Here is a 12,254-nt window from a genome sequence, read left to right as displayed (position 1 = left end):
TGTGATAACGACACATATCTTGCTAGTAAATCACCGAACGAGCCACCGCAAGGTTATGCTTTTCATCCAGCAGGTCAATAGCATCCTGACGTGCTTTCTCATTATCAACTTCAACATAAGCCGCCACCCGAGGTGAGTCGTGACGTATGTCACTAGGGAGAACCGCCTCTGCCCCGTAAGCCATGAAGAAAGACATGTAACCCGTATATCTGTTGTGTAATATCCCAAATTTTTAATTTGGAATGTTATACATTAGAGCATCATTGCATATCATATTTTATTGCATTTTGGTTGAGCCTAGAAATTCTAAGCAACTCAAGGACCCACGGAGAGAGTTGGGGATTTTGTTACTTTTTCATATTTGAGTTTTCTCAAATTTTGAAAAGAGGATCATTTGGTTTTAATTATTTTCTCTTCAAATATTTCTTATATGAAAATAAAAGAGAGGGGATAAAATGACTTCTCCAAAATAAAGAAATATTGGAGAAAAAATATATTAAAATCAAATAAGAATTTTATTCGGAGTTTATTTGCTATTTTGTTTGAATTAGGAAAAATGCGTTTTTCTAAATTGCATTAGGGGCCCAAATAAATGTTCACTTTGTCCGCAATATTATTAGAGGACCGTGAAAATTTATTTCGAGATTTTTGGAGTCCGTTTAGTACTTCTTTCGTTAGTTTTTCTACGTCAGGATTTATTTAGAAAAAGGTGAACCGACGTAACCGGGCCGTGTCTGACCTGGACACTGTGGCCCGCCCAGCCTTTATAAGCCGAGAGGCCTGACCCCCACCTAAACCCTAGCCCCACCACTCACCGCCGTCGCCGCTTCCCGCCGCCGTCACGACGCCGCCGGAGCCGCCCCTCTGTTGCCACTCGTTGCCGCCGACCTGCCCGCCCCGCCAGAGCCGCCCGCCGCCGCCAGAGCCGCCGCCGCCGTCCCGCCCGCTGAGGTAGCTGCCGCCGCCGCCGGTTTTCGCGAGAAAACCAATCGGTTTTTTCCGAAACCCTAGGTTTATTTTTTTAGATCGGTTTTTTTCCGGTTTAGGTAAATAGCGGACGTTTGTCCGTACGTTCGTTTAACGAACGCTGTTCGTCCATTAGCCGTAGACAACAAACGTTCGTTTGTTAGCCTATTCGTCGCGTTTTATTTTTCCAGGGTTTTTCCGCGATTATTTTCGATCGCGATTTCTGCCATGATCTTCGTTTTAGTTTATCTTTTTGCTCGTTTATCGGAATCAGGTGATTCAAGTGCCTAGATCTTCGTCTCGAAGCTCTTTTTCTGTTTGACCAACTTGAACAAGATTTTGGTACTGTAAAATTTGACTTTAGTCTAGATTAGTAAACATATCTTGTTTCTTTCGTAGTTTGAGTTTCGTTGCTCCGTTTGATTTGATTCTTTTTGCAAACCGGAGTTCTTTAGTTGAAATTTCTAGTTAGATCTCTTATTTGAGTTTTACCCGTGCTTATAGTTGAGTGCTTATGTATGTTATTGTTTGTTGCGATAGAGTAACCGGAGTGCGAAGCGTGCTACTACGAGTCTCTAGGTTTTGCGGATCATTAGCAAGGCAAGTAACACTTTGATCATACCTCTTTATTACCCAGTTTTTATGCATTAGTTCAACCCTCAAACATTGGATGGTTAGGATCTGAATAACATGTGGGTCTGGGAAGTAGATGATGAGGTAGAACCTATTGCCCTGTTTATTATCAAACCTTTGGAGTTACTTCTACGTTATGCTTATATTGCTATGCTATGCTCGTAGACATGGATTGGGTGAGTGTATCCATGAGATATGTGAGTATTGTTAATTACTGGTTAAGTTAAGGTGGCTACTTAAATACACATCTGGGTGGATTGGTTGATGGCACCCTTGAGTACCCAGTGGTTGTCAGGGCAACTGGAGAATCCAGTGTTGTCCTCGGATATCCCGGAGTACCCGTGTGATCATCCTACGGTTCGCCACCCAGGCTCAAAGGGATCATAAGATTATTCATGCTAGAAACTTCCGTGTGCAGCCACAAGCCAATATGGGCTTTAGTATAGTTGAGTAAGTTGCGTGAAGCTCTTGAAGAGGTAGACTAGCAGATGTAGTGGGTTATAGGTGGTACTGTCTACCCAGAGTAGGGAGTTAATGCTTCAGAAAGACTGTGTCTAGAATCCCCGATCATGGATGTGTTCGAGTCTTGTGGGGAAAAGTGCGCAAACCTTTGCAGAGTGTACAAACTAATCATGGTTAGCCGTGTCCCCGGTTATGGACATCTTGAGTATCTGGTTCTTGGATTATCATGTTGATCTCATCACTCTAATTTAATTTGTTGGGATAATGATGAGGCTTAATTGGGATTGAGTTGGAGGAACCTTCTCAATGTTTAACAACCACCATGGGAGTTAAATAAAATTTATTCCTTTGTTGTAGGAAAAAATTGGCTTTATGCAAAACTGTAGCCATAGAGCTTTCCACCAGCCATATATGCATGTAGTGATAGCATTTATTCTATTCATTACTCTATGTGTTACATTGCCAGCATATTCCATGTGCTGACCCATTTCGGGCTGCAACATTTCATGTTGCAGACTTTTCAGATGACGAGTAAGGTGCCATAGGTCGTTGTCGTTCACTCAGCTCTGCCATTGGAGTTGATGGAATCACTTTATCTTCCAAGCCTTCCGCTGTTATCGTTTTTAGATGGCCTTAAGCCATACTATTGTAATAAGTTCTCTTTTTGAGACATTCGATGTAATAAGTGTGTGATTGAAACTCTGTTATAAATCCTCAAGTACTGTGCGTGTCAGCATTACCGATCCAGGGATGACTCTAATCCATAGAGACTAGGCTATTTGAGGTCTGGTCGCTACAAGATGGTATCAGAGCACACACTGACTGTAGGACATGACCACTAAGCTAAATCCATAGGTCACTCCTCTCTTCTCATTTCTAACTACTCTCCCTTTTCTACCCTATAGGATGGCGGATGCAAGGAACAAGTTTACACAACCGGATGAAGACACTCCTTTTGGACGACACTTGAAGGAAGTTACTTGGTACCTGAATATCAGAATACCAAGCTTCACCGGGACCTACATCGCCACTTTACCAGAAGAGGAGTGTTGGATGATTCGAGTTCAAGTTCCAGGAAGGACGTTCATGCCAGTCATTGAGCCCATAGAGTTTTCCTTTGATGCACCAACCTGGAGTATAGGAAAGAGCATGGCAGCCCACATCACCATGGGACGCATTGGAGAAGTTTTAAGGATGCTGACTGTAGGACATGACCACTGAGGGAGTCCTGGACTAGGGGGTGTCCGGATAGCCGGACTATCATCGTCAGCCAGACTCCAAGACTATGAAGATACAAGATTGAAGACTTCGTCCCGTGTCCGGATGGGACTTTCCTTGGCGTGGAAGGCAAGCTTGGCGATACGGATATGTAGATCTCCTACCATTGTAACCGACTCTGTGTAACCCTAGCCCTCCCCGGTGTCTATATAAACCAGAGGTTTTAGTCCGTAGGATGACAACCATTACAACAATCATACCATAGGCTAGCTTCTAGGGTTTAGCCTCCTTGATCTCGTGGTAGATCCACTCTTGTACTACCCATATCATCAATATCAATCAAGCAGGAGTAGGGTTTTACCTCCATCGAGAGGGCCCGAACCTGGGTAAAAACATCGTGTCCCTTGTCTCCTGTTACCATCCGCCTAGACGCACAGTTCGGGACCCCCTACCCGAGATCCGCCGGTTTTGACACCGACATTGGTGCTTTCACTGAGAGTTCCTCTGTGTCGTCACCGATAGGCTTGATGGCTTCTTCAATCAACAACCACACAGTCCTGGGTGAGACTTTTCTCCCCGGACAGATCTTCGTATCCGGCGGCTTCGCACTGCGGGCCAATTCACTTGGCCATCTGGAGCAGATCGAAAGCTACACCCCTGGCCATCAGGTCAAATTTGGGAGCCTAAACTTCATGGCGGATATCCGCGGAGACTTGATCTTCGATGGATCCGAGCCGCACCCGAGCGTGCCGCACTGTCACGATGGGCATGATCTAACTCTGCCGCCGGACAGTACCTTGGAGGCCGCGCATGAATCCGCTCCGACCCATAGTCCGGAGCCGATTGCGCAGATCGAGGACGGGTGGCTGGACACCACCTCGGGAGCTGCAACTTCCATGGCGATGGAGCCGAACACTGACCTCGTCCCTTATAAAGCTCGTGACTCCGAGGTGCCGGACTCCCTGCCGGACTTCGAACCTCCTACGCCCCTGCCAATCGAATCCGATTGGGCGCCGATCATGAAGTTCACCACTGCGGACATCTTTCAGCACTCATCCTTTGGCGACATCCTAAATTCTCTAAAGCATCTCTCGCTATCCGGAGAGCCCTGTCCGGACTACGGCCAGGATGGTTGGGATGCGGACGACGAAGAAATTCAAAGCCCACCCACCACCCATTTTGTAGCCACTGTCGATGATCTAACCGACATACTAGACTACGACTCCGAAGACATCGACGGTATGGACGACGATGCCGGAGACTATCAAGAACCAGCGCTCACTGAGCACTGGAAGGCCACCCCAACACATGATGTATATATGGTGGACACCCCAAAAGAAAGCGATAACGAGGAACAACGGGGCGCGGCAAAGGATAATCTCGCCGACAAACAACCAAAACGGCGACGCAGACGCCGCCCTAAGTCCCGCCTCGACAAAAACAACATTCCTAATGACCCAGCAATAGAGCAGGGCAAACCAGTGGACGACGATCATGCAACCAAGCAACCGTCCGAATAGGACGAATCGGATAATCAATCCATGCCCGGCGAAACCAACAGTCCAGACGACCTCACGCCGGACACACCATCGGAGCATAAGAACCTTCACAAAAGACTCGTCGCCACTGCAAGAAGTCTGAAGAAGGAAAAACTGAAGCTCAAAACAACGGAAGACACACTCAGAATGAGGTGGAGCAAAGTACTCAAGACCGCAGACCAATATGGCAATGGCCACCAAACAAAGAGCTACCCGAAGCGCAAGCTGCTGCCAGTATTTGACGAGGAAGCCATAGAGCCCCCATAGTCAAAAAACAAAAAGGCCGCCTGGCCGGATAGACGGCTAGATGACAGGCCAAAAGTGACAAGCGGCGCTGCACACAAGCCGACTCATGATCCTGGGAAAACAGATGGCCCAGCCAGGTCCATTTACGGGCCAAAAAAGAGGGCCCCAGGAAGCAACACAACACGCCAAGTGTTCGAAGACAGCAGCACACCCAAATACAGGGGCGCCGCACACCCACTATGTTTCACCGATGAGGTGCTGGATCATGAATTTCCAGCAGGGTTCAAACCCATAAACATAGAGGCATACGACGGAACAACAGACCCTGGAGTCTGGATAGAGGATTACATATTACACATACACATGGCTAGAGGAGATGATCTCCACGCCATAAACTACCCCTCAAGCTCAAAGGGCCAGCTCGGCATTGGCTCAAAAGCCTCCCAGAAAACACTGTTGGAAGTTGGGAAGAGCTTGAGGACGCGTTTAGAGCAAATTTTCAAGGGACTAATGTCCGCCCTCCGGATGCAGACGATCTAAGTCATATAACTCAACAGCCCGGAGAGTCAGCGCGCAAATTCTGGAACAGGTTCCTTACCAAAAAGAACCAAATAGTCGACTGTCCGGACGCTGAAGCCTTAGCAGCTTTTAAACACAACGTCCAAGACGAATGGCTCGCCAGACACCTCGGCCAAGAGAAGCCGAGGACAATGGCCGCGCTAACAAGCCTCATGACCCGCTTTTGCGCGGGGGAAGACAGCTGGCTAGCAAGATGCAGCACCAGCGACCCGAGTACATCCGAGATCAGAGATGGAAACGGAAAATCACGACGCAGAAAGGATCAGCGCCGGAATAAAGAAAAAGCCCAAAGAACACGGCGGTCAACGCCGGATTCAAAAGCTCGCGGCCAAACAATAAAACACTGCCTCTTAAGGACAACAGTGATGAGCTATCCAACTTAAACAAAATTTTGGATCGGATATGTCAAATCCACAGTACCTCCGGGAGGCCTGCAAACCACAACCACCGAGATTGTTGGGTTTTTAAACAGTCCGGCAGACTCAACGCCGAACACAAGGGGCTCGACGCGCCAAGCGAGGACGATGACGAACCCCACCAGCAGAGCACCGGAAAACAAAAGACTTTCCCACAAGAAGTCAAAGCAGTAAACTCACTTCATGTGATAGCGCGGAAAAACAATGCGGCACCCGCTAAGATAGGTGTCGCACGGTCCACCCCAGCGGAACCTCGAGATTGGATGTCAAAACCAATCACTTTTGACCACTTGGATTATTCCAGAAGTATTCGAAACGCAGGATGGACTGCTTTGATATTGGATCCTATAATCGACGGACTGCAATTTACACAAGTCCTGATGGACGGCGGCAGCGATTTAAACCTGCTATATCCGGACACAATCCGCAAGTTGGGGATAGACCTTACTAAAATTCGGCATAGCCGCACTTCCTTTAAAGGAGTGGCGCCAAGCCCTTACGCCAAGTGCACAGGCTCCTTACTACTAGAAGTTGTGTTCGGGTCACCCGACAACTTCCGACGCGCAAAGCTAATCTTTCATGTCGCCCCATTTAAAAGTAGCTATCAAGCACTATTGGGACGTGAAGCTTTTGTCCACCTTAACGCAATACCACATTACGCGTCTCTTACACTTAAAATGCCCGGCCCACGCGGCATCATTTCATTAAAAGGTCGTCTAAAGACCCCGGACACGGCTGGACGAGTCCGGAATAAATAAGCTAGGGGCTCCCTAGCCGCACACCCCTTCACAAGGGGCTGTGCATATAAGCAATAATGAGCTAATATAGGCTCAGCTTTATCAATTTATTAATATTTCAATTTTTATGCACTTTTCGCACGATTTCTTTTCAAACTAAGTTCCTCTCTTTTTACAGATGAACAACGTGCACACCCGTCCAGGATACGGCACAACGGAGACACAGGCGCAGACGTGCAGTAGGGACCCGTTTCAAGGATTCTTTTCAGATTAAGACCCTGCGTAAACCTTTCTTACTGTCTCTTGTTGCTATAATCCCCTGGTTTCTCATTATAACCAGAGAGGAGACTGGCATTTTGGCATCGGCCGCGTCAGAGGACCTCGCCCGTACCTGGACACTAGGGGCTTAGGGCATTGTTCTGCCCGTTATTATAAAGACCGAATACCTTCGGGAGTGTTCGGCGTCTCGAGTTAGGCCTTATATGCATCAGCTCCGAATCATGTCTTTGGTCAAATGTTGGGTTTGCCCGGCTCCTGTGTTTTGCTGCCTTACGTTCCGTATCATCGGCTAACGCGGCACCAGGAAACTACTGCGATTGTGCCCCAGTTCGGCTGGGCGAGCACCTCAGTAGAGAAAGCCGAAAACTGACTGTCATGATACAGCGAGAGACTGGTCAACCACTCGATCGACCAATGGAATGTTTAGAATTCCTCCGCTTTGATGAAGGACCGTTTCTCGGTCAGGCACATACGTGCCCCGAATTCGGAGAGCGCGGTGCCCCCAGGGGCTATATCGTAGCCCCACCCTCGAACTCCCATGGCTAAGTGAAAGTGATAAAGCATTATAGTCCGGTTGCCTCGTTTGCTACGCTACCACCTCCTTCACAGGACCGAGACGTCGGATTAAGTGTGAAAATGCGCTATTTTTGCGAACACCCCCGCACCTTGTGCGTGGGGGCTGAAGCCGACGATTGCCATCTTTCAGGTTATACACACGTATACATAAACAGCCGCATAGGAGATATTTCAATACTTGAACGCACAAGTATAAAAAGCGCCTACATCATAAACATTGTTTTACAAAATAAAGCGTTCATTTGAACGTGACATTTTTTGAGCACTGCGACTCTATTACACGAGCACCACGCAGAACTTCCCCAAAATAGTGCTCGGTGGGTAACCGGCTCTCGTCCGAACCCTGGGTCGCAACAGCGGTGGCATCCATCTCTGTCCAATGTGTCTTCACATGGGCGAGTGCCATCCGTGCACCCTCTATGCAGGGCGACCGCTTCATCGCCTTGATATGCGGCACCGCCCCAAGAAATTGCTGCAATAAGCCAAAATAACTCTTCGGCTTGGGCCTATCCGGCCAGACATGAGTCACGATATCCGTCATGGCAAGCCCGGACAACCTATTCAGCTCAGCCCACTCGGCCAACCGGTCGGTCAGCGGAAGTGAATGCTCCGGACTATGGAATTGAGACCAAAACAGCTCTTCCGTCTTGTGATCCTTCTGGCTCCGGAAGTGCACAACGGCATCCGCCGCACTCGCTGCTAAGTCCATATAAGGATCCTCCAGACCCCACAGTTGGCCAAGCTGAGCATACTTTGGATCTGTAAACCTTCGGCGCAGCAGAAAAGGCTTGCCAGCCACAATGTCTCCGGCCTGGCGCAGCTCTTCCTTTATAGCCCGCATTGCAGAACGGGCATCCTTGGCTTCGGCGGTGGCCTTCCCCAGGTCTTCTCGCCCCGCTAGGCGCTCCTTTTCAAGAGCCTCACGGTGGTCAGTAGCATCTTTTAACTTCACGGCTATTTCGGCCATCTCTTCCCTGCTTCGGCAGTGTGCAGCCCTTTCGGCTTCTAACTCCTTGGCCGCCCTCGAGGCAGCCGCATCACTCCTTCTGGCTTGCTCCTTGGCTTGAGCAAGTTCGGCCCGAAGGCTCTCCACAGTAGCAGCACCATCTGCATCAAGCACAAATATTATAAGAGGTGGGCTTCGGCTCCCTTACTAGGTGACTGCGGAGAAAAAACTTACCCTGCGACTCATCAAGTCGCTTGTTGACTAGCGCGATGTCCGCATCCGCAACGTCGAGTTGCCGCTTTAGTTCAGCAACTCCATCAGTCCGGCTGGCCCCCGGACGATCCGCCACCTGCATAGGAACGACAAAAATTGAAACCTGCGATTTTGATCCTCGGCACGCTGTCGCTTTCGACAACCTACCGAGTCTCAGGGGCTACTATCTATACAAGGCGCACTTTATGTGTAAAACTGTCAAAAGGTGTGTCATTTTTACGTACCTCAAACCCCGCCAGTAAACTCCTGACGGCATTATGCAATCCGCTTTCGGCGAACGAAATCCTTCCAATCACCATACTCATCAATGCATGGTGATCCTCTGAGATGGACGCCCTCTCAAGCAGATCCTTCAGCTCCCCCAGCCGAACACCAGTCGGCGCCGAACTCTTCGGCTCTGCCGGGCTCGGGGATACCCTCCGCGATGACACTTCAGGCTCGTCCGCCTTATCCGACGGCGCAGCAGACGGAGGCGTCTTGCTCTCCACCATCTCCGGATGAAGGTCCCCCGAAGACGAGCTCATCTGAGAAGGTTGGAGATCCGAACTACAAGGTAAAAACTTTGGTTATCCTTAGAAGCACAAATGGGGATGTCTCTTATTACCGAACTCCCTTTTTTCTACTCACGGCTCGCTGGAGGGCTGACTCTTTAGGGGAGATTGTGCGGCCGGGACCTCCCCGGACGCAGGACCCTCTGGTGAAGATTTCTTCCCCCGCTTACGGGCTTTGGCCTCCGGGTCTTTGGAGGCGGTCCTCTTCTCCCCCTGGAGGGAGGGATTCTCGATCCCCCCTTCTTCAAAAGCCTCCTTGGGCGAGGCGGTAGCTCCCCTATTTTCCCCTTCGCCTTCTTCTGAAGGCGCAGCCTCCAGCATCCTGACCAGCACGGGATCCGGCGCGGTCTCTGGGAGGGGGGCCGGACACCATATCAGTTTTACTTGCGCTATCCACTCCTGTTAAAGGGCAACGGGTTAAAAGGCGAATCATAGAAAGGCAAACAAACGGTATGTCCGGACTCGGAGCTACTTACTTGTGTATCCGGGCGATTGCAGCTTAGGCCGGCATCCTCGGTCAATTCCGGACACGCCTCTCGTGATCCGAAGAATAATTTGTACATCTCCACGGGTGTCATACCAATGAAGTGTTGAAGAATCCATGGTCCCTCCGGATTAAACTCCCACAGCCGGAGAGGGCGGCGTTTGCAGGGCAGGAGACGCCTAATCAGCATGACCTGCATTACCACGACTAGATCGATCTCCCTCGCTTGGAGGTCTCGAAGCCGGCCCTGCACTAGGGGCACGTCCTTTGGCGGCCCCCAGTTGAGCCCTTGGTTGACCCACGACATCAACCATCATGGAGGTCCCGAGCGGAATAAGGGCGGCGGCTTCTGCCTGCTGCCCTTCGGAGCGGTGATATAGAACCACTCCTGCTGTCACAAGCCGAGCTCCTCTTGGAAGGAGCCCTCGGGCCACAGGGCATCGGCCTTCCTGCTTACGGCCGCCCCGCCGCACTCTGCTTGACGCCCCCCGATCATCTTCGGCTCCACATTGAAGGTCTTCAGCCACATGCCGAAGTGGGGGGTGACGTGGAGGAAGGCTTCACAGACGACAATAAATGCGGAAATATGGAGGATGGACTCTGGAGCCAAGTCGTGGAATTCCAACCCATAGTAAAACATGAGCCCTCTCACAAAAGGATCCATCGGGAAGCCTAAACCCCGACGGAGGTGGGATACAAAAACGACGTACTCGCTGGGCTCGGGGGTGGGGATGGCCTGCCCTTCGGCGGGCAACCTGTGTGAAATCTCGTAAGACAGGTACTTGGCCTCTCGCAGCTTTAGCACGTCCTCCTCCGTGACGGAGGAGGGCATCCACCGGCCCTGAAGGTCGGAGCCGGACATTGTTGAAGGTCCGAAGCGCTCGAATCTGGGGCTCTGGGTGCTGGAACTCGGAGCAAGGAGAAGATTCGATGGAGGATTGAAGAAAAGAAACGAGCCTTGGTCCCATTATAAAGAGGGAGAATACCGAGAGCCGTCTCCGTGACCGTTCGGGACTGGCCTTCGATTGAGGGGGCGTGGCGACGGGCACGGTTGGGTTACCCACGTCCGTATTGATGAGAATCCCGGAATAAGGGGAACACGATCTCTGCTTCGACAAGACGTGCCAAGGAAACCGCTTCGCTAAACGCGCTGAGGTGGTATAATAAAAACGATTCAAGTAAAGTCTTGGTAGTGGCGTGACGTCATGCTACAAGATACGTCAGCAGATTGAACTTGTGTACATAATATTCTCTCTACGGGGAAATGTGGAAATTATTTTGCAGAGCCGGACACTATCCTGGTGTTCACAATCTTCTATGAATTATTCGGAGGAAGAACCCGCCTTGCAATGCCGAACAATATGCGCGCCGGACTCATCGTCATTGAAGCCTGGTTCAGGGGCTACTGAGGTAGTCCTGGACTAGGGGGTGTCCAGACAGCCAGACTATCATCGTCAGCCGGACTCCAAGACTATGAAGATACAAGATTGAAGACTTCGTCCCGTGTTCGGATGGGACTTTTTTGGCGTGGACGGCAAGCTTGGCGATACGGATATGTAGATCTCCTACCATTGTAACCGACTCTGTGTAACCCTAGCCCTCCCCGGTGTCTATATAAACCGGAGGGTTTTAGTCCGTAGGACGACAACCATTACAACAATCATACCATAGGCTAGCTTCTAGGGTTTAGCCTCCTTGATCTCGTGGTAGATACACTCTTGTACTACCCATATCATCAATATCAATCAAGCAGGAGTAGGGTTTTACCTCCATCGAGAGGGCCTGAACCTGGGTAAAAACATCGTGTCCCTTGTCTCCTGTTACCATCCGCCTAGACGCACAGTTCGGGACCCCCTACCCGAGATCCGCCGGTTTTGACACCGACAACCACTAAGCTAAATCCATAGGTCACTCCTCTCTTCTCATTACTGACTCCTCTCCCTTTTTTACCCTATAGGATGGCGGATGCAAGGAACAAGTCTACACAACCGGATGAAGACACTCCTTTTGGACGACACTTGAAGGAAGTTACTTGGTACCTGAATATCAGAATACCAAGCTTCACCGGGACCTACCTCGCCACTTTACCAGAAGAGGAGCGTTGGATGATTCGAGTTCAAGTTCCAGGAAGGACGTTCATGCCAGTCATTGATCCCATAGAGTTTCCCTTTGATGCACCAACCTGGAGTATAGGAAAGAGCATGGCAGCCCACATGACCATAGGACGCATTGGAGAAGTTTTAAGGATACTATCTACCAGATTTGTGGGCGCTGAGATGAGCAATGGGAGATGATCAGCACCAGGAGGGATAGGTCTATTGCAGCTTTCATCCAGGAGTTAAATCAGCAC

The sequence above is a fragment of the Triticum aestivum genome, chromosome 5B, assembly GCF_018294505.1.
Source record: "Triticum aestivum cultivar Chinese Spring chromosome 5B, IWGSC CS RefSeq v2.1, whole genome shotgun sequence".
In the NCBI taxonomy this organism is placed as follows: Eukaryota; Viridiplantae; Streptophyta; class Magnoliopsida; order Poales; family Poaceae; genus Triticum; species Triticum aestivum.
This window is presented reverse-complemented; position numbering follows the sequence as displayed.